Source organism: Bos javanicus, chromosome 19, assembly GCF_032452875.1.
Source record: "Bos javanicus breed banteng chromosome 19, ARS-OSU_banteng_1.0, whole genome shotgun sequence".
Classification (NCBI taxonomy): Eukaryota; Metazoa; Chordata; class Mammalia; order Artiodactyla; family Bovidae; genus Bos; species Bos javanicus.
In genome coordinates, this window is record NC_083886.1 from 23,627,619 (window position 1) to 23,649,409 (window position 21,791).

The following is a 21,791-nucleotide window of genomic DNA, read 5'->3' on the forward strand; positions in this document are numbered from 1 at the left end:
GTTTTGGGGTCTTTGGCAATGAGGGGATGGGAAGATTTCATTTTTTCTGGAGCCAAGGCTTTTCCTAGAACTTTGCTAACTCCCGGGAAGGGTGTGTCTGTGCTGGGAGAGCAGTGTTAATGGTTGACTTGCTTTTTCCTGGGTTACTCCAAGGCCTGTAGCTTCCCAGGGAGAGGGGGCAGGGATTGGGGAAGGGAGGAGCACCCCTGCATCCCCTTGACAGTTGCTACACTTTCCGTACCATCCTGTAGGCCGGCAGAGGTTAGGGGTGGATGGAGGAGGGGATGTGTGCTTTCGAAGAAAGTTGGGCAGCAGATGGGCCCAGAGCCAGGGGGAGAAAAGGACCCCATTACTACAACTGAACAAACTGGAACTTTCTGTCTGTTAAATATTTTTTTATGTGATGTGAAGGCACTGGAAGAGGGGCTAGACTGTGTCTAGTCTCCAGACGACTGTGAGACAGGCCCAGGAAAACCAAGAGCTATGCAGGAGGTGTAAGAGATGTGGGTTTGATCCCTGGGCCCGTAGATCTCCTGGAGAAGGAAATGGCAATCCACTCCAGTATTCTTGCCTGGGGAAATCCTAGGGACAGAGGAGCCTGCGGGCTACGGTCCATGGGGCCCACAAGAGTCGGGTCAGGACTGAGCACGTACGCATACAGTAATGTATGTGTTTTATACGGATGAGCACTTCAAACATTTGAATGATTAGGTATTTATTTTCGTGTGCATTAGACCATGACTTTTTGTTTTAAAGTTCCCTTCTATTTATAGCAAACGATATGGTTTTCTCTTTGTGGTGGAGTTTGCTTTAAAAATAAAGTAAAAGATTGCTTCATGTCCTGGCTATTATAAACAGCAACCTAGATGTCCATCAGCAGATGAATGGATAAGAAAGCTATGGTACATATACACAATGGAGTATTATTCAGCCATTAAAAAGAATACATTTGAATCAGTTCTAATGAGGTGGATGAAACTGGAGCCTATTATACAGAGTGAAGTAAGCCAGAAAGAAAAACATCAATACAGTATACTAACGCATATATATGGAATTTAGAAAGATGGTAACGATAACCCTGTGTACGAGACAGCAAAAGAGACACTGATGTATAGAACAGTCTTATGGACTCTGTGGGAGAGGGAGAGGGTGGGAAGATTTGGGAGAATGACATTGAAACATGTAAAATATCATGTATGAAACAAGATGCCAGTCCAGGTTCGATGCACGATACTGGATGCTTGGGGCTAGTGCACTGGGACGACCCAGAGGGATGGTATGGGGAGGGAAGAGGGAGGAGGGTTCAGGATGGGGAACACATGTATACCTGTGGTGGATTCATTTTGATATTTGGCAAAACTAATACAATTATGTAAAGTTTAAAAATAAAATAAAATTTAAAAAAAATAAATAAAAGAGTGAGGTGACTTAAAGGGAAATATTAAGTAAAGAGTAGTATGGATGGCAGGTGGCATGGGGATGCTTAAGTTTTGGGAACAGTGTGCTGGGGGAATTCAGAGAGAGGCTCAGAAAGGAAAGGGCTCCTGGAAGAGTCAGCTGGTGTCGGGGAGGAGTAGGATCTAGCAAGGTGGAGGTGGGAGAGGGTGTATCTTACTAGCAGGTGTGCAAATGTGTGTGTGCAAATCTTTTTTTAAATTTTAATTTTTTAATTGGAGGATAATTGCTTTATAGTGTTGTTAGTTTCTGCTGTACAACGTGGATCCACTCAAGGTATACCTATATCCCCTCCCTCCTGAGCCTCCCTCCCACCCCCATGTGCAAATCTTGGTTTCCATTTTAGTTGCCACACATGGAGAAGGGAATGGCAACCCACTCCAGTATTCTTGCCTGAAGAATCCCATGGATCTTCAAGGAGATCCAACCAGTCCATCCTAAAGGAAATCAGTCCTGACTATTCATTGGAAGGACTAATGCTGAAGCTGAAACTCCAGTACTTTGGCCACCTGATGCAAAGAACTGACTCATTTAAAAAGACCCTGATGCTGGGAATGATTGAAGGCGGGAGGAGAAGGGGATGACAGAGGATGAGATGGATGGCATCACTGACTCAATTGGACATGAGTTTGAGTAAGCTCTGGGAGTTGGTGATGGACAGGGAGGCCTGGCATGCTGCGGTCCATGGGGTCGCAAAGAGTTGGACACAACTGAGCGACTGAACTGAACTGAGGGGAGGCGGTGGGAGCTGGGCAGGGGCGTGGATCAGAAGTTGTGTGTGGAGGCCCGAAAGGGAGGTGCCTGTCTCCCCAAGCTGGGCCCAGTGGCCCATTCCTGGGATCTTCTGGCTGAGTGTGGAATGTTCGGGGGGAAGCGGGTGGGTCTGCTGCAGGAAGCTTGGCTCTGAGTCAGAGCACCGGTTCCTGCAGAAAGAGGAAGCATTCGGTTCCCTGCCCTGCAGTTTGGTCAGGACAGCCTGGCTAACAGACCCGGGCTAAGGTTTCATTTATCAGCTGAGCCTATGGTCATCAGGGTTACAGATTTTCGTTGTTGTCGTTTAATTGTTCCATTTGTTTCTTCTAGTTCACAGAATATCCCCAGGAGTTAAGAAGCAGGCTTGATTTAAAAACGAGGTTTTGTTTTCTTTCCCTTTGAGGGCCAACTCTGGGCCAGGCACTGTGTCTAGAACTCTGTTCACCCTGGACAGGACCTGCTAGGGAAAGAAAGTGTCATGACCTGCATTATACAGAGGATGAAACAAGGGGTAGGGAAATGTGGCTACTCCCAAATTATACAGTAGGTTCAGTGCAGAGCCTGATTCCAAACTCAAATGCTGGGACTGTCAGTGGGAGTAAGACTGTCACCAGCTATATCACCTGGGAGAAAGAGCTCACCGTCTGTGCTTCCCTGTCTGGCGTGGGGCCGCTCCTTGTGGTGTGCTGGGGTGCATCTGTAAAATGGGGGTGCTGGGTACCCCCAGCGTGGCTTCAGGGAATGCGTGAGTTATGATTCAGCCAAGGTGCATGTAAGTATTCACCGCTCTTAATGCTGTTGTGACATAAAGCTAGAGTTGCAATTCTAAACATCAGTTTTATTGGGAGACATTTTTGGGGAGGGTATCACTTAGGGTAGGGGAGAAGCATTGTTTGTTTAATTAATTTTGGCTGTGCTGAGTCTTTGTTGTGCTCGGGCCTCTCATTGCAGCGGCTTCTCTGGTTGCGGAGCCTGGGCTCTAGAGTGTGGCTAGTTGCAGCTCTCGGGCTTAGTTGCGCCTTGGCTCGTGGGATCTTCCTGGGCCAGGGGTCGAACCCGTGTCCCCTGCCTCGACAGGTGGATTCTTAACCACAGGAATACCAGGGAAGTCCAGAAGGGTTGTTTTAATTTTAAAATAATTAATTCACATGGTGTAGAATGGGAAATCTTGAACTTGGAGATCCTGCCTTTGGCCTGGCTGTTTCTGGCCACACTCCCCTTCCCTAGATGCCAGGGGAGGTGCGTGTAGGGAGGAGGGGAATCTGAGTTCGCTTTCCACTGTTATTAGCCTCACTTAGGTGAAAGCCTGAGAACAAAGTTGGTCTTCCTTGGTGGCTCAGGCTGTAAAGGATCCGCCTACAACTCAGGAAACTCAGGTTTGATCCCTGGGTTGGGAAGATGCCCCGGAGAAGGGAATGGCAACTCACTCCAGTATTCTTGCTGGGAAAATCCCATGGACAGAGGAATTTGGTGGGCTACAGTCCATGAGGTCACAAAGAGTCAGATACGTCTGAGCATCTAAGCACACACATGGCTGTTTTCACAGCTTCCCGGGAAGCCCCAGGTCTCTGATCTCAACCTGCCGTAAATTATTACCCAGGAGCTGTGTCCTAATCGCCTATGACCTTAACCAGCTATTCTCTGAGTTCCTTTCCAGCTTTAGCATTAAGAGAGCCCTCTGCCTTTCTGGCAGTTCTACCAGGATGACTCTCTTCCTGGAATGCCTGCCACAGCCCTACTTCTCCCTTTCAGCTCTCTGCCAGACCTTCCTCCACTTGGAAGCCCTCTGGGATTGCCGCAGAGAGAATGCCTAACTGAGCCTGCTCTTTGCTCCCACTGTTCTTGGTACAGTCCCAGCATTTATTAGCGCCATTGTCTGATTCATTCAGGATTCATCCCACTCATATACAGTTTGCCCTGGGTATTCACAGCCAACGAAACAGAGGTGGCCTCTCTCCCTACAGACCTTATAGAGATTAACAAGTAAAGAAAGAAATGCATGCATTCAAATTGTGATGCATCCGATGAAGACCTTTCCCTCTTAAGTGCCAGGCTGTGTCTCCCAGCCATGTGAGCCATGAGATGTGGATGGAGAAGATGTTTGTGGAATAAAGGCATGAGCGGTACGCACTCTTCTCGTTTGCAGATAGGAGGAGATCAAATTGTTAATCAACACGAAAACAATTTGAAAAGTATGACACATTATACACATCTAATTATAATTATAGAGTATCACAAGATTCTTTCTCATTGGTGAAGATGAGGGCAATATATTTTTTGGCTGTAGAAGAAAATTAAGAAAAAATTTCCCCCGATCTCACTGGTAGCATTTGACTTAAATTTTTTTTAAGTTTACAGAAAAAAATTGACTGAAGTGTACAGAGTTCCCACATTCTCCCTTGCCCCAGTTTCCCCTTATTAACATTTTTTACTGTGTCATACATTTGTCATAACTCACAGAGTGTACACCAAGCGTGACCCCCTAATGAAAACTGTGGGCTTTAGTTTACAGTAATGTATCACTATCATGCTTGCATTGGTGGTTCAGTGGTAGAATTGCTGTGATCAGGGACTCCCACGCGTACTTGTGATTGCACTGGGCTGCTCTCTAGTTCCAGTACGCAGGCTTCTCACTGGGGTGGCTTCTTTCATGGAGCACGGGCTCTAGGGTGCTCAGGCTCAGTAGTTGGATGGCACAGGCTTAGGTGCCCCATGGGACGTGGAATCTTCCAGAACTAGGGATCAAAGCCGTGTCCCCTGCATTGGCAAGCGGATCTTTAACCACTGTACCACCAGGGAAGTCCCATTATTAACATCTTACATCAATGCAGTACATTCGTTACAAATGATGAGCTGATGCTAATAATGTTAGTTGTGACCCCGTGAACTGTAGCCCGCCAGACTCTTGTGTCCATGGAATTCTCCAGGCAAGAATACTGGAGTGGGTTGCCATTCCCTTCTCCAGGGTGTCTTCTCCACCCAGGGATCTAACCCAGGTCTCCCACATTGCAGGCAGAGTCTTTACCGTTTAAGCCAGCAGGGAAGCCCCAAACACAGAGTGCAGTGCATCGGCCAGGAGTTGAACCCGGGCCTCCCGAGTGGCAGGGGAGAATTCTACCACTGAACCACCAATACACGCGTGATAGTGATACATTACTGTAAACTAAAGCCCATAGTTTTCTTTAGGGGGTCACGCTTGGTGTACATTCTGTGAGTTATGACAAACGTATAATGACATGTATCCACCGTGACCATATCATTACAGAATTATAGTTTCACAGTCCTAAAAATCCCCTGTGTCCCGCATATTCATCCTTCCCTTGCTCCCCCTGAACTTCCGATCTCTTTACTGCCACTGTAGTTTTATCTTTTTCAGAATATCATGCCTTTCAGATTGGCTTCTGTCATTTAGCAGTATGCATTTAAGCTTCCTCCATGTCTTTTTATTGCTTGGTAGCTTTTTTATTTTTCTATTTATTAATTTTTTTTCACTTTTTTTTTTCCATGTATTTCTTTTTTTTTTAATTTTTTTAAATTTTATTTTATTTTTAAACTTTACATAATTGTATTAGTTTTGCCAAATATCAAAATGAATCCGCCACAGGTATACATGTGTTCCCCATCCTGAACCCTCCTCCTTCCTCCCTCCCCATACCATCCCTCTGGGTCGTCCCAGTGCTCTAGCTCCAAGCATCCAGTATCGTGCATCGAACCTGGACTGGCATCTCGTTTCATTTTTATTGCTGAGTTTTATTCCATTGTCTGGATATAGCACAGTTTATTTATCCATTCACCTATTGAAGGACATCTTGGTTGCTTTCATGTTTTGACAATAATGAATAAATCTGGGATAAACTTTAGTATGCCATATTTGTATGTGTGTAGATGTAGGTTTCCAATTCTTTGGGTAAACACCAAGGAGTGTAACTGTTGGATCATATAATAAGAGTACATTTAGTTTTGTAAGATACTGCTTTTCAAAGTGGCTGGACCATTTTGCAGTAAATGAGAGTTCCTATTGCCCAGCATCCTCGTCAGCATCTGGTGTTGTTAGTGTTCTGAATTTTGGCCATTTAATAGGTGTGCAGTGGTATCTCGTTGTTACCTTGATTTGCAGTTGCTCAATGACATATCACATAGAGCATCTTTATGCTTATTTGCCATCTTGCATATCTTCTTCAGTGAGGTATCTGTTTAGGTTTCTTGCCTGTTTTTAACTGGGTTGTTTGCCTTCTTGTTTCTTTTTAATATTGTTTTCCCTATTTAGAATATTGTCTCTACTTACTTGAAAGGATAATGAAAGATTGTGTGTGGGGGTGAGGGTGACTGGCATGGGAAAGTGAAAGTGTTAGTCACTCAGTCATATCCGATTCTTTGCAACCCCACGGGTTGTTGCCTGCCGGGCTCTTCTGTCCCTGGGATTTCTCAGGCAAGAACACAGAAATGGGTTGCCACTTCCTTCTCCAGGAGAACTTCCTAACCCAGGGATTGAACCCAGGTCTCCCGAATTGCCAACAAATTCTTCACTGTCTTAAGGCCCCAAAACACACATACTTCTGTTAAGTGCTGAGAACTTGGGATATCCTTGAGATCAAGAAATTGAGCTTGGAGGTCAAATCCTGGGCTTTGTCACTTACACGCTGTGTGACTTTGGGTACATCGTGTGCCTCCCTGAGCCTCAGTTTGCTCACCTGTAAAATGGAGATGTTAAAACCTGCTGTGAGAAATAGAGAAGATGATTCTATAAAGTCCTTGGCACCCAGCTGGAGAAATAGTAAACGCTCAATTAGTGATGGGTCTTCTCATAGATAATGAGCAGAAATACCTTTTGCTTCTCCTGTGTGACATTTTGGCTTTCCCTCATGCCCTCATTTTCGAGACCTCAGAACCCACTAGAATTCCATGTGCACTTACAGTGCACAGTTGGGATGTACCTGCGCGTGGGGAGCCAGCCATGTCCCCGAAAGTACCTGCTTCTCACCCAGCCCTTCCCATCCTCCTCTCCCTTCCCCGGTGGGAGCCCCAGACTCGTCCTGCTCACCTCTTCTTGGTAACTCCTTCCACCCACCGTGTCCCCTGGGCTCCTGTTTCTCCAGCTTGGCTATATATGTCGGCACCCCAGCTACTCCCCGTTCTGACTTCTCTGAAGATGGATTGTAGGCCTTTTTTTTTTTTTTTTTTTCCTGAGGGAGATCCTGCTGGTGGCAGTGAGGAAAAGGCAGAGAGGCAGGAAAGTGACCAGGTTGGTGGGGCCCTCCCAGCAGTGACTCTAGACCGGCCCACTCCTGGCTCCTTTCAAGATGGGCCCTGGGATCGGTTAGGTGGCCTCACCAACATGGTCCCCACCCTTCTCGGGAAAGCCACGTGCCTTTCCCCTCTTCCTGACTTCTCTTGCCTGTTGATATACACTTTGCTCACCAGGCATCTGCCCTGCCCAGAAAGGATCTCCTCTGGGCATTTCCCGCAGTGCTGAATGAAAGGCCCAGAAACCATCCACATACACACAGGCTACTGGGAAACAGGGCCATGCCTTCAAGGCTCTTTGTAGAGCAGTCAGGGAAGCGCCAGGACCGACCACAGCAGAGGGCGAGTTCTGCAAAGCTGCTGCCCCCTCCCACTGGGGATGCAGCAGTTCAGCAGGTATGCTCATAGAGGGGAGTAATAATAGCATATTATTATAATATATTATTCTATTATAAACCGACCTCCTGGGCCATTGAGAGAGTAAAACGAATTAATACGTGTCAAATGCTCAGAACAGAACTCTCACATTCAGGGTTAAATAAGGGTGTCGGCTGGTATTGCCATCATCTGCTCAGACCCTTTCTCCAAGGCGCCCCCCTCTCACTCCCCTTACCCATCTCATAGCTCCTACCTGCTTCAGCTCCCTCAGGGGAGCTTAAGGGATTGAAGGGACATTTTGGAATGTCCTTAACTCTAAGGAAAGTCCTGTTTATTCAGTTCAGTACAGCAGCATTCATTGATGCCTCCTACCTGTGCTCTTCTGGGTATTGGGAATTCCAGGCGAATCACACTGGTGGTGGTGGTGGTGATGAAGATAGTGATGCTGGTGATGATGGTAACCGTGGTGATGGTGATAGTGATGGTGGTGATAACAGTGATGATGCTGGTGGTGGTGATGGTGATAACGGTGGTGATGGCAGCAGCCCTTCACTGAGACTGCACAGTATTTGGGTCCTATCTATGTGTGTTACCTGTACCATTTAAATCAGTTTTTCAAATTGGCGCTTTGACATTTTTGGCTGGCTAATTTTATGTTGTTGTGGGGTAGGGTGTTCTGCTGTGCATTGTAAGGTGTTTAGCAGCATCCTGACCTCTCCCCACTATCCATCTGGCCCCCGGGTACCTCCTGGGGGAACAAAATCACCCTGATTCAGAACCACTGATCTAATTTACTCTTCCCCACAGGCCAGGAGGCAGCTACTCATTTTACCAATGAGTCAACTAAGGCCTAGAGAGATGAAGGAAGCTGCCAAGGTCACTGAGCTAATAATTCACACAGAGCCAGAAGGCAGATCCCAGATACCTGCCCCAAAGAACAGACTCGGAAGGAGTCTGCCCTTTATGTTTTGGCAGAAGAAGAGAATTCATCAGCCACTGGCCGGGCCACCTGGGGTATGTGACCAGGTTGGGGCCTGCTTGGTCAGCCCGGGTATCCATTGCCAGATTCATTTGGAGCTAATAAAACCTGTGGCTGCTGCCCATTTTCTGACTTGGTTTGAAACCAAAGACTGAATGTATTTATGTGGAGACTCTCTGCAGGCCCCTGGCCTTGGCCACGATACTGCCTCTCCTTCCTCCAGACAGAGCCCTGTCGCCTGCAGACACCCGTGGGGAGAAGGAACAGGCGTGGGTGTATTTTTCTGCAGAGGGGCCTCCTAGGCGCATTCTCCCACTGAGGCTGTGAATCTGGTTTACGGTTTGCATGCCCAAAATATTCTTTTGTAATTTTACTTTTATTTAATAATAGTTTATCATGAAAAAATAAAAATATAGAGCAAAGTTGAAAGAAGTTTGTGGTGTCCACCTGTATGCCCACTGCTTTAGATTCTACTATTAATATTTTACTGCACTTGGTTCCCTTGTGCAGACCCCAGGTCAGCAGCATCTCTGGCTGGTGGGTCTGTGAACACACTGTAAATTCTCCCTGAGGAGAACACACTGATAACGTACATAGTGGTAATAAGACAAAATGCCCCCCAGGTTAATGGGGGAGGTCGAGTGTCATGGATGACTCAACTCACTGTTAAAGCAAAACTACAACTATACTCCAATAAAAATTAATTTTTTAAAAGTTAAAATGTTTAAAAATAAATAAAGTGAAAGCAATGAAAACAAGGCACTAAGTAGATTGGAAAGTTATTTAGTTAAAAATGTCATCTAGTATTTAGTCCATGTCATCTTAAGGTATAGAAATAATACAGGTTCTTTTATTTTTATTTTTTGGGCTGTGACCTGCAGCATGCAGGCTCTTAGTTCCCCGACCAGGGATTGAACCCAGGCCCTTGGCAGTAAAAGCACTGAGTCCTAACCACTGGGCCGCCAGGAAGTCCCCAAGTGCAATAGTTTCAAGCAATAGAAGTCACACAAACCGCCTGACACAAAGAAGGCCACATGTGTGAAATGCTAGATTATGTCTTCTTTTCCTTTTGTGGCGTCATCCTTTGTCTCAGAAATAAGAAAGACCTTGGCAGACATCTAACCCCTTCCTCCACTAACTCCTGCTCCCTCCAGCCCACATCTCATGCGGGGAAGTGGGGGCCCCCACAGTCACCCCTTGAGTCCCTTCTCACCTTCCCCAGGTGGGCTTTGGGCTGGGAGGGGATGTGGGGCCGCAGCATGTCACATATCCCTTGGTATATATGCTTCTGAATAACAGATACCTTTAATCAAGCTGGTTTTTATTTTATATATTTATTTGGCCACACAGGATGTGGGATCCTAGTTCCCTGACCAGGAATTGAACCCATGTCCCCTACATTGGAAGCACATATTTTTTAATCACTGGACCACCAGGGAAGTCCTGAACTTGTTGTTTTATAATTGTGAAACAAATTAAAGCTTTTTATTTTGAAATTATTTAGATTTCCATAAATGTCCAAAGAATGGTTCACAGAGTTCCTGCCTACCCCTCACCCTGCTTGCCTTGTTAATATCTTATAAAACAATGTAACTGCTCTTCAGTTTGTTTTTTTAAATATATGTATTTTTTATATTTGCTGTACTGGGTCTTAGTTGTAACATGTGGGCTCTAGTTCCCTGACCAGGGATCAAACCCAGGCCCCCTGCACTGGGGGCATGGAGTCTTAGCCACTGGACCACCTGGGAAGTCCTGTCAGTTTTTCCTTATCATTTATGACCTTCACATTTCAGAAGAGTTCCGCTCAGTTGTTATGTAGAGCGTCTCTCCACGAGCGACTGAACTGAACTGATATTTTCTCATGTTTACATTGCAGTTATGTGTTTGGGGCAGGAATACTACCAAAATGATGATGTATCTTTCTCAGTATATGGTATCAGGAGGGCCTTGATGTCCATATGTCTTATCACTGGTGATATTAGTCTTGATGACTTGGGTAAGGTAGTATCTGCAAGGTGTCTCCCCTGTAAAGTTACTATTCTTTTAACTTTCTAAGTTTAGTATCTGTCCACGAATCTGGCCTGCAACAGTTATTACTGGGGTGCTTTAATGCTGATTCTTCTGTTTCCTTCATTCCTTCTGTACCAGGCAGACCGAACATATATTTCAGGTTCAGTTCCAGACCACTGGGATAAAACAAATGTCAAAGGGAGTCACACATTGTTTGGTTTCCCAGTACTTGTAAAAGTTATGTTCACATAATACTATAGTTATTAAGTGTGCAATAGCATTGTGTCTAAAAAACAATGTAACAAGCTGAGTAAATTAAAGTCACTCAGTTTTCTCCGACTCTTTGCGACCCCATGGACTGTAGCCCACCAGGCTCCTGTGTCCATGGAATTCTCCAGGCAAGAATACTGGAGTGTGTTGCCGTTCTCTTCCCCAGGGGATCTTTCTAATCCAGGGAATGAACCCAGGTGTCCTGCATTGCAGGCAGATTCTTTACTGTCTGAGCCACTAGGGAAGCCCATACCAACATACATGCCTCAAATAAAAAATACTCTATTGCTGAAAGATGCAAACTATCATCTGAGCCTTCAGTAAGTTGTAATCTTTTGGCAAAAATAACATCAAAGATCACTGATTGTAGATCAGGTAACAATGATAAAAGTAATGAACATTTTGAAACAGTGCAAGAATCACCAAAATGTAACACAGAGTCTCAAAAAGTGAGCAAATGCTGTTAGAAAAATGGCCCCAGTAGACGCTCAGTGCAAGTTTGCCACAAACCTTCAATTTGCTGAAAAACACAATTATCTGCAAAGCACAATTAAATGTGATATGCCTGTATTTATTAACTGGTACCAGAAGGCAATGGCACCCCACTCCAGTACTCTTGCCTGGAAAATCCCATGGACGGAGGAGCCTGGTGGGCTTCAGTCCATGGGGTCGCTAAGAGTCAGCCACGACTGACTTTTCACTTTCATGCCTTGGAGAAGGAAATGGCAACCCACTCCAGTGTTCTTGCCTGGAGAATCCCAGGGACAGAGGAGCCTGGTGGGCTGCCGTCTATGGGGTCGCACAGAGTCGGACACGACTGAAGCGACTTAGCAGCAGCAGCTGCAGTAGTAGCCCTTCTGTAAGAGAGAATTGTCCGCCTCCCCTATTAATTTGTTTATTCAATTTTTATATCATATTTAGTTTATCTTATGGGTTATAATCCAGTACTATTGTCATTTTTGTTGTTGGAAAATGTGTTCCAGCTTTTGAGAATTCCCTGGAAGTCCAGTGGTTAAGACTCGGCCTTCAAATTCAGAGCGTGTGGGTTCAGCCCCTGGCTGGGAGCTAAGATCCCACATGCCTCTGGCCAAAAAACAAATCATAAAACAGAAACAATATTGTAACAAATTTAATAAAGACTTTAAAAACGGTCCACATAAAAAAAAAAATCTTAAAAAAAACCCAACAGTTCCAGCTTTAGCAGTTGAGAGTTCATTATGGAAGTTTTACTGTGAACATTTTCAACCCTTACAGAAAATCTGGACAAACAGGACAAAGAAACCCCTCCACTTAGATTCAGTCATTCTTAGCATTTGACCATATTTGCTTTCTCTCTCTCTCTCTCCCCTGCCCCTCTCCCACAGTGTTTTCACAAATGCACCATCTGTTGTTTTCATATTGAGGTTAATTTGTAGTTAATCTGTCCCCAGGCCATCAGAGGGTGATGGGAAAATGTAAGTGGCCAGTTCTTTGTCCCCTGGAGACTGTGTACCTGGTTGCCCTGTCCAGACCCCCCGGTCTGTGCTTCACTGTGCTCCATGCTTTGTTTTGTAACAGCTTTATTGAGATGTAACTCATATACCATAGAGGTCACCCATAAAAAGTATACAATTCTGTGGGGTTTGGTATATTCACAGATATAAGCAGCCGTCACCACAGCCAGTGTTAGAACATTTTCATCTCCCCAAAGAGAGACCCCATATCCTTTAGCTATCACCTGTCTTCCTCCCCCGTAAGCTCTAGGCAGCTGCTATTATTATTTTGGCTGTGCCACACAGCATGTGAGATCTTAGTTCCCCAACTAGGGATCGAACCCATGCCCCCTGCAGTGGAAGTGCAGAGTCTTAACCACTGGACCACCGAGGAAACGCCAGCCCTAGACAACTACTAAATCTATTTAGAGTCTCTATAGATGTGTCTATTCTAGATGTTTCATATAAAAGGAGTCATATGCTATGCTGTCTTTTGTGGCCTGGCTTCTTTTAACATGATGTTTTCAAGGCTCATCGCTGTTGTTGCATGCATCAGCACTTTGTTCTTTTTTATGGCCAGAAAGTTATGACCAACCTAGAAGGCAATGGCACCCCACTCCAGTACTCTTGCCTGGAAAATCCCATGGACAGAGGAGCCTGGTTGGCTACAGTCCATGAGGTTGCTAAGAGTCGGACATGACTGAGCGACTTCACTTTCACTTTTCACTTTCATGCATTGGAGAAGGAAATGGCAACCCACTCCAGTGTTCTTGCCTGGAGAATCCCAGGGACAGAGGAGCCTGGTAGGAGGCCTTCTATGAGGTCGCACAGAGTTGGACACGAGTGAAGCGACTTAGCAGCAGCAGCAGCAGATAGCATATTAAAAAGCAGAGATATTACTTTGCCAACAAAGGTCCATCTAGTCAAGGCCATGGTTTTTCCAGTGGTCATGTATGGATGTGAGAGTTGGTCTGTGAAGAAAGCTGAGCACCAAAGAACTGATGCTTTTGAACTGTGATGCTGGAGAAGACTCTTGCAAGTCCCTTGGACTGCAAGGAGATGGAGACCAGTCCTGGGTGTTCATTGGAAGGACTGATGCTGAGGCTGAAACTCCAGTACTTTGGCCACCTCATGCGAAGAGTTGACTCATTGGAAAAGACCCTGATGCTGGGAGGGATTGGGGGCAGGAGGAGAAGGGGACGACAGAGGATGAGATGGCTGGATGGCATCACCAACTTGATGCACATGAGTTTGGGTGAACTCCAGGAGTTGGTGATGGACAGGGAGGCCTGGTGTGCTGCGATTCATGGAGTCGCAGAGTGAGACATGACTGAGCAACTGAACTGAACCGAATAGTCCACTGTTGGTTACACCACATCTTGTTTACCAGTTGATGGACATTTGGGTGGTTTCTACCTTTTAGCTGCTGTGAATAGATCTTCTCTGAAGAAGAAGATCCATTGTTTTTGCTTCGAAATGTATTTTTAGTTCTTTTGGATTAGGACTGTAATTCTGTATTTATTTTTTTTGAGGAACTACTAACCGTTTCCCACTGTGATGGCACCATTTTACATCTGTACCAGCAATGAATTAGGGTTCCCATTTCTCTGCATCCTTGCTAACACGCATTAATTTCTGTTCTTAAAATGATAGGCATCCTAATGGGCGTGAAGAGGCATCTCATTGTGGTTTGGGTTTGCATATCTCTGATGGCTGGTAACGTGGAGGGTCTTCCCATGTGCTTTTAGGCGTGTGCGCTTCTCCTTTGGAGAAATGTCTGTTCACATCCTTTGTTGTTGCTGTTCAGTCACTAAGTCGTGTTTGACGCTTTGTAACCCCATGGACAGAGCCAGCCAGGCTCCTTCATCCATGGTATTTCCCAAGCAGGAGTACTGGAGTGGGTTGCCATTTCCTTCTCCAGGGGATCTCCCTGGATCAGGGATCAAATCCATATCTCCTGCATTGGCAGGCAGATTCTTTACGGTTGAGCCACCAGGGAGGCCCCATTCAAGTCTTTTACCCTTTTATTAGTTGAGTTGTCTTTTTGGTGTTGATTCGTAGGTGTTCTTTATCTTTTCTGGATACTAGACCCTTATCCGGAGAAGGCAATGGCACCCCACTCCAATACTCTTGCCTGGAAAATCCATGGACAGAGGGGCCTGGTAGGCTGCAGTCCATGGGGTCGCTAAGAGTCGGACACAACTGAGCAACTTCCCTTTCACTTTTCACTTTTATGCATTGGAGAAGGAAATGGCAACCCACTCCAGTGTTCTTGCCTGGAGAATCCCAGGGATGGGGGAGCCTGGTGGGCTGCCGTCTATGGGGTCGCACAGAGTCGGACACGACTGAAGTGACTTAGCAGCAGACCCTTATCAGATATGTGATATGCAAATATCTTTTTCCATTCTGTGAGTTACCTTTTCACGTTCTTCTAACATTTTATGAATCATTTATGTATATATTTCACTCTAAATGGACATTTGAAGCTATTTCTTGTTTGCGTGCGTTAAGATAATTTAACAATAAACGTACCTATCTTTTGTTGTACAAGTGAACCCATTTTTGAGGGAGAAGATAGTTCCAAGACCAGGATGGCAGCTTTTCTAGCATCCTTGCCTTCCAAAGTTACATTGTCACATGTTCAGCTTTAAAGATTTGCACCCTGGAGAATGAGGTGGGTTGTGCTGGCTGTGTGTGGGCCTGGGTCGCAAGGTACGGGCATTGAAGCCACCCGTTTTATTCAGAATCTTGAAAGGCAGTGTTTATTAATAGACATTTTTTCTTTTTCTCTCAAACACTCAAGGTAGACCTGAGCCATAAAAATCAGGGAGGTTATACATGGAAAGCAATAGTAATTCTGCTGTTTATGAAATTTAATAAAAGGTTTATATGGTAAGCATTCATTCTTTTAATATTTTTTCTATAAATATACCATGAAAAGATTGCATTTGGAGTTAGGGTTAGTTCTTTGGTGCACAGAGTTTTTAATGTCAGTAACGTCCCCTTTATTTATTTTTTTTCTTCTGGTTATGCTTTTGGTATGAAGTGATGTATCATTGTGGTTTGGGTTTGCATTCTTTTATATTTATTTATTTGTCCTGGGTCTTAGCTGTAGCACACAGGGTCTTCAGTCTTTGTTGTGGGATGTGGGACATCTAGTGTGGCACGTGGGATCTAGTTCCCTGGTCAGGGATCAAACCCAGGCCCCCTGTATTGGGAGCGTGGAGTCTTAGCCCCCGGACCACCATAGAAGTCCCTGGCTTTACATTCTTTTTTTTTTTTTTGGCTTTACATTCTAATACCTGAGAAACCACTGCCAAATCTGAGGTCACGAAGTTTTGCCTGTCTATTATCTTCTCAGTGCTTTACAACTTTTAGCTCTTACATTTAGGTCTTTGATCCATTTAGAGTAACATTTTTAAATGGTATGATGTAAGGGTCCAACTTCATTCTTTTGCATGTGACTGTTCCATTGCCATCGAAGTTTACTGAAAAGACTCTTCTTCCCCCATTGAGTGGTCTTGACATTCTTGTCAAATGATCAGTTGATCACAGATGGGTGGGTTTACTTGTGGACTCTCAGTTCTATTCTGGCACATGTGCTTTGAGTGTCATCTGGGCACAAGCTTTGTGCTGCTCTCGGGGAGTGTTTTGTACAGTAGGAGAGGTCAGAAGCTTTCACAAGCCACCAGAGACTGGGAAGTGCTGGGAAGAGGTAAAAAATGTGGAGATGCCGAGGAGGGAATCAGTGCTTCAGGCCAGGGCAGTGGATGTGGATTGGGGAGCAGCCGGGGCTGTTTGGAGGAGGCCTGGGCTTAAGCATCTAACAGGGTATGATGCCAAGTGTTTCTGTTTGTCTGGAGACAGACTTGGCAAGGTGGCGTAGAGCCTGTAGATGGCCTGGCACTCCCAAGTGGAGACAATAGGCTTGATTTGCAAGTGTCTGAGCAGAGCCAGGCTTTGGCAGGGCCCCTCTGGTGGAAGGGTAGGCTGAGTCAGGTGGGTGAGCCAGGAGGCAGGGGAATCACTCAGGATCCTAGGGTGACTGAGGTCTGGGCGAGCTTCTGGGTCAGGAGACCTGTGGCTGAGACCTGTGGCTTCATGTCACTCTGCCCTGTGGGCATAGGAGGGGGCATAACAGCCCTGGAGACCCTGCTGCCCATTTCCTGGGCCTCACACCTCGAGTCCCAGCTGCTGGCTGCCTGCTCCAGGAAATTCACACCAGCCTGCCTCCTCTGCAGTACCTGAAGCTCTGCTCCAGGTAACCCCAAGCCTTCTCCTATTTGGCCAGTTCCTACAGGTCTTAGTTTCCATGAACTCCTGGCACACTCCTAAGGGCTAGGAGCACAGAAGAGGCTTGGAGAGCGTGCCTTGCTTTATTACCTTCATTAGGTGCCACACGCTGCTGCCAGGACTCCTTGGGGGCAGAGAGGGTGACAGAAAGTGCCAGGGGCCAGCTGCATGGCCTTGAGCGAGTGGCTGCACCTTTCAATCATCAGTCAAACCTCTTCTCTGAAAGTGGATGATGACATGCCATCCCTTTGGGACTGTGATGAGTTTCACTTGGCCAGCCTGTGGCCAGCACCTGGCAAGTGGGCAGCGCCTTGTGCAGTCCTATGCTTTCCCTCCCAGTTTGGTAGCTCAGGGCCAGACTGAGCACGAGCAGGGACATTTTGATTTGTGGGCTCCTCCTTAAAACCTCCAAAACTACTGGCAAAATGTCGGTGCTTCTGCTTGGTCTTTTCGCTGCTCATCTTCTCTGTACCTAGCCACCTGCTGGGGGTGGTCCCCTTTCTCACTCTCAGATGCCTACCCCCCCGCCTTGCTTGAGTCTTCAGCAGTCCTCGCCAGGGTCTTTCGTGATGGACACCCCCACTTCTTCGCGGTCTTAGCCTCCACCAGGGGAACTGAGGAGTGTGCAGAGAAATTAATAGCTGGCACCTGGGCAGTGAGTACTTAACCTTGGAGCTGGAACAGGGAACCAACTATTTGTGTTTCCATGAACGAGAGGGGACAGCTGGCCACAGATAGCAGCTGGGTCAGCAGGGGTTGCCTTGGCTGCTGGCTTTAAGCAAACAGTCAGGGCCAGGGTTCCTTCCCCAGCTCTGGGAAAGTGGGTGGAAGAAGACTGAAGGACCTGGAGGAGCCCTGAGGAGAGTCACCTGAGAGCCGGGGTCCTGGCAGGGCTGTCAGAGGCTGCTGCTCCTGGGACCCGAGTGCACAGAGGACCACCCTGTCGGCACACCTGAGGCTGGGGTGAGAAGGGGTGGGCCTCTTTTCCTTCCAGAGGCGTCTCTACCTCATGGAGAGGTTTCTCTTGGGCTCTTCCAACAAGCACCTTTGGGTGCGAGCTGAAATCAGACTTCCTTTGCAGAAATTCTGTTTGCCTGAGATTTTCCACACAAATTGAATAGATGGAAGCAGGCTTGTTTTTCTGCATTACGAAACGAATAGCATTTACACTCCTCACCATGTACTCTTGCCTGGAAAATCCCATGGACGGAGGAGCCTGGTAGGCTGTAGTCCATGGGGTCGTGAAGAGTCGGACACGACTGAGTGACTTGACTTTCACTTTTCACTTCCATGCACTGGAGAAGGAAATGGCAGCCCACTCCAGTGTTCTTGCCTGGAGAATCCTGGGGACGGGGGAGCCTGGTTGGCTGCCGTCTTTGGGGTCGCACAGAGTCGGACACGACTGAAGCGACTTAGCAGCAGCAGCAGCCATGCACCCTAAGCCAGGTGCCTGGCGACACCTGGGACAGACATTGGACATTTTCTGAGCAGAGTCCCCCGAGCCACAGACAGCTGCTTACCCTGAGGGCTTGATTTTATCCTGGTAACCTTTGAGCTAAGTTTCAGTTTCATCTCCTGTTCTTTGCTTTTTGTGCCATTGATGTCTTTTTTGACCATCTGGTGAATCCTATGGAATGTTTCTCAAAATAACGGCTCTCAATGCACGAACAGTGTTACAGAAGAAGCCAATTGTATTGACATTATTATCACAATGTATTTTTTTAACAAAACAAGCTTCTGATATAGTAACTTATGTGCTTCTTTTTTTGAATCGTTAAGTAAACAGCCTTGTTGTTGTTTAGTTACTACGTCACCTCTGACTCTTTGCGACCCCATGGACTGTAGGCTGCCAGGCTCCTCTGTCCATGGCATTTCCCAGGCAAGAATGCTGGAGTGGGTTGCCATTCTTTTCTGCAAGTAAACAGCCATACCATAGGTCTAGTAACCATTGTAATTTTTAAAATCGCCACAACATATGATATTTTTATTTGCTTTTATTAATTGCTAAATCTATTAGGAGACAAGATTATCGGAAGAACTGGTAACAATAGTTTTTTATTTGAAGTAGCTTTCTTTTATTGAGAAAATGTCAACCCATAAGAAGCCGGTTTTCTTATCTCAAGTTAGTTATTTTCTAGTTCTGGTTATTAGATGTTAAAAAAATATTCATGTCAATTTCAGGATTATAAAAATTTAGTTTTTAACATATTAGTCTATTGTCTGTAGTATAATGTTCATCTGAATGTAATAACTATCATAATTTTAAAGTAGTGATGAGCATAAATAACATCGAGGTATCTGCAGCTCTGTATTGTGATATGAAAATATCTGTGATTCTATTGATGACCGAGACACTGGAACTTTTCATATGACTGTGGTGTGTTGCCTGTATTCAAAATGAATAGGTCATTTCAGTTACAGGTTAATGAAAATACAGTTTGTTCCTGTCCAAGTTCACTGGTCCCCTGTTAAGAACTCCCAAGACAAGCAGTGACCAAAGGAGATCGTTTTCCCAAATCCACTTTTCACAGCAACCATGACAACTCCCGGGGCTTCCCAGGTGGCGCTAGTGGTAAAGAACCCATTTGCCAATGCAGGAGACATAAGAGGCATGGGTTGATCCCTGGTTCGGGAAGATCCCCTGGAGGAGGACATAGCAACCCATTCCAGTATTATTGCCTGGAGAATCCCATGGACAGAGGAGCCTGGCGGGCTATAGTCCATCGGTTCACAAAGAGTCGGTCATGAGCGAGGGGACTTAGCACGCACGCAGGCACACATATGATAACTCCCTGTCTTAAATGTATTAATAGATCCCTCTCCCAGTCCTGAGCACCCCAGGACCTTGAGGGTGGGGGGTAAAGACCATTTTGAACATCTGTACATTCACAGTGTCCCCTGTCTCTGCTGTCCCCACTCTCAAAGTAGGACTCTGGCCTTTCTCTTCCCTGAGTATTATGGGTTGAATTGTGTCCCTAGGGGGACATATTGAGGAACTTCCCTGGGGGTCCAGTGATTGAGAATTCGAGCTCCAATGCAGGGGGTTCAGGTCTGATCCCAGGTCAGGGAACTAGGATCCCACGTGCTGCAGGGCAGCTAAGCCCTTGCGCTGCAAATACTGAGCCTGTGAACCCTGGACCCCGTTTGCCTCAACCAGAGAGAGGCCCGTGTGCCACAACCAAAACCCGATGCAGCCAGATGAATAAATAATTTTTTTAAAGGGGGCATGAAGAAGTCCTAATGCTCAGAACCTCAGAATGTGAATTAATTTGAAAATGGGGCATTGCTGATGTAATTAATTAAGATGAGGTCATATTGGAATCTCCTATGGTCTTTTTAGTTTTTGGCCTTGCCACACGGCTTATGAGGTTTCAGTTCCCTGACCAGGGATTGAACCTGGGCACTTGGCAGTGAGAGTCCCAACCACAGGACCATCAGGAAATTCCTGGTCTTAATTCAACATGAAAAGAAACACAGGGAGATGGCCACATGGAGACACAGAGGGAAGAATACCACGTGAAGATGAAGACAGCGGTTGGAGTGATGCAGCGACAAACCAAGGAGCACCCAGCATCGCCAGCAAACAGCAGAAACTATAGCAGATACTTCGTAGACAGATTCTCCTCTGGGTCCTTCAGAGGGAGCTTGGCCCTGCTGACATCTTGGTTTTGGACTTCCAGGCTCTAGGACTGTAAGGCTCCCAACTCGTGGTACTTGGTTATAGCAGCCCTCAGAAGTAATTCCGCCTGGTGCCCTGAGGACCAGAGCACTGCTTTAGGCCCTTTGAGGCTTCCCTCCTTCCTGTGTATTCGAGGATAAGTCCTGCCCCAAGAGTCTGGTTGCCCTGGAGTCGCCTGCCATCAGCTCTGTGATCGTCTTCAGCTAGGACCTCCACCTGCTGTTTCAGGCATCTTAGAAACGACAGAAGTGAGCTATGCCTCTGGGGACAGGTAGGCAGAGCTTGTGGCTGTTAAAATTGGAGGGCTGGCGCCTGAAGTGAGAGGAGCAAGGAGCAGGGCGTTTTGCATCTCATTTTGGTTGGAGGCTCCAAGTATCATCTTAGCCTGGGAATGAGAAATCGCGGAGACAAAGAGACGGGCAGGGATTTGCGTCCACTGGAGTGGACGTTTTGGGTGAGGATTTACTTCCCTGGGGAGAAGACCCCTGCAGCAATAAGTGGGGCCTTCTGGGGGGGCGGGTACGGGGAGCTGCCCCCTGCTCACCCTGCAGTCAGCTGAGATGTGTCACGTGCCTGGCGCAGAGTCGCACTCAGAGCTTGTTTGTTGAATGAATGAATGAGGGCAGTGAAGACAGAAGCAGTGCTGCTTATCTGTCTGAGGCCAACAGCATGCTCAGTCTTGTGGCTCACGGGGGATGTGGGGATGTGCCCTGGGGCATCTAGGCTGGACTACTCCTTGCAGGGCCCAGAGCACAGACAGGAGAGGCTGCAGGAATCTAAAGACCCCACCAGAAGTAAAGACCCCCTCCCCACCCCACCCAGGACACAGAGTGGACTGAAATGCTGAGGGGAGGCAAATGGGGTCGATTCCGAATTCCCATTCTGCGGGCTGCCAGTGTGCATAGGGAAGGTGGGTCACGGGACAAGTTCCGGAAACAAAGCTGAGCAGCCAGGACACATCCCAGTTCCCAGCGACAAGAGTGTGGGCCTCGTGGGAGAGATGAGGTGGCAGGTGATACTGGAAGGGTCATTTGGACCAGTTTGTGGGTGTCCTTGGTGAAGCTTGGGTTTTTATCTTGGGCAAAGGGGAGCCACTGAAGGTTTTAAGAGCAAGGGACTTGCATGGTCTGACCTATGCTTCAGGGATGACCTCTCTGACTGCAAGTGAAGGGGGCGTAGTGAGCCCCTGGAGGTCCAAAGGCCAACTGGGAAGCTCCTGCCAGAGTCCGGGCAAAGACAACGGGAGAATCAATGAAGG

At 46.7% G+C, this 21,791-nt stretch overlaps 1 protein-coding gene and 1 non-coding gene across 8 annotated transcripts in view; one reads left to right on the forward strand and one right to left on the reverse strand.

Moving 5' to 3' along the window:
• The window catches only part of RPH3AL (rabphilin 3A like (without C2 domains)), a 154,746-nt gene that overhangs the window by 36,560 nt on the left and 96,395 nt on the right, over positions 1-21,791 (forward strand). The window contains exon 1 of one of the 7 annotated variants that reach the window (XM_061389546.1): positions 17,589-17,817. The exons of the other annotated variants lie outside the window; for them this stretch is intronic. The gene's annotated coding sequence lies outside the window, so the exon portion shown is untranslated. Of the gene's footprint in view, positions 1-17,588; positions 17,818-21,791 lie in introns of those variants that run through there. 7 annotated transcript variants of the gene reach the window in all.
• Positions 12,883-12,955, reverse strand: TRNAG-UCC (transfer RNA glycine (anticodon UCC)). The gene has a single exon. It is a non-coding gene; the product is annotated as a tRNA-Gly (tRNA).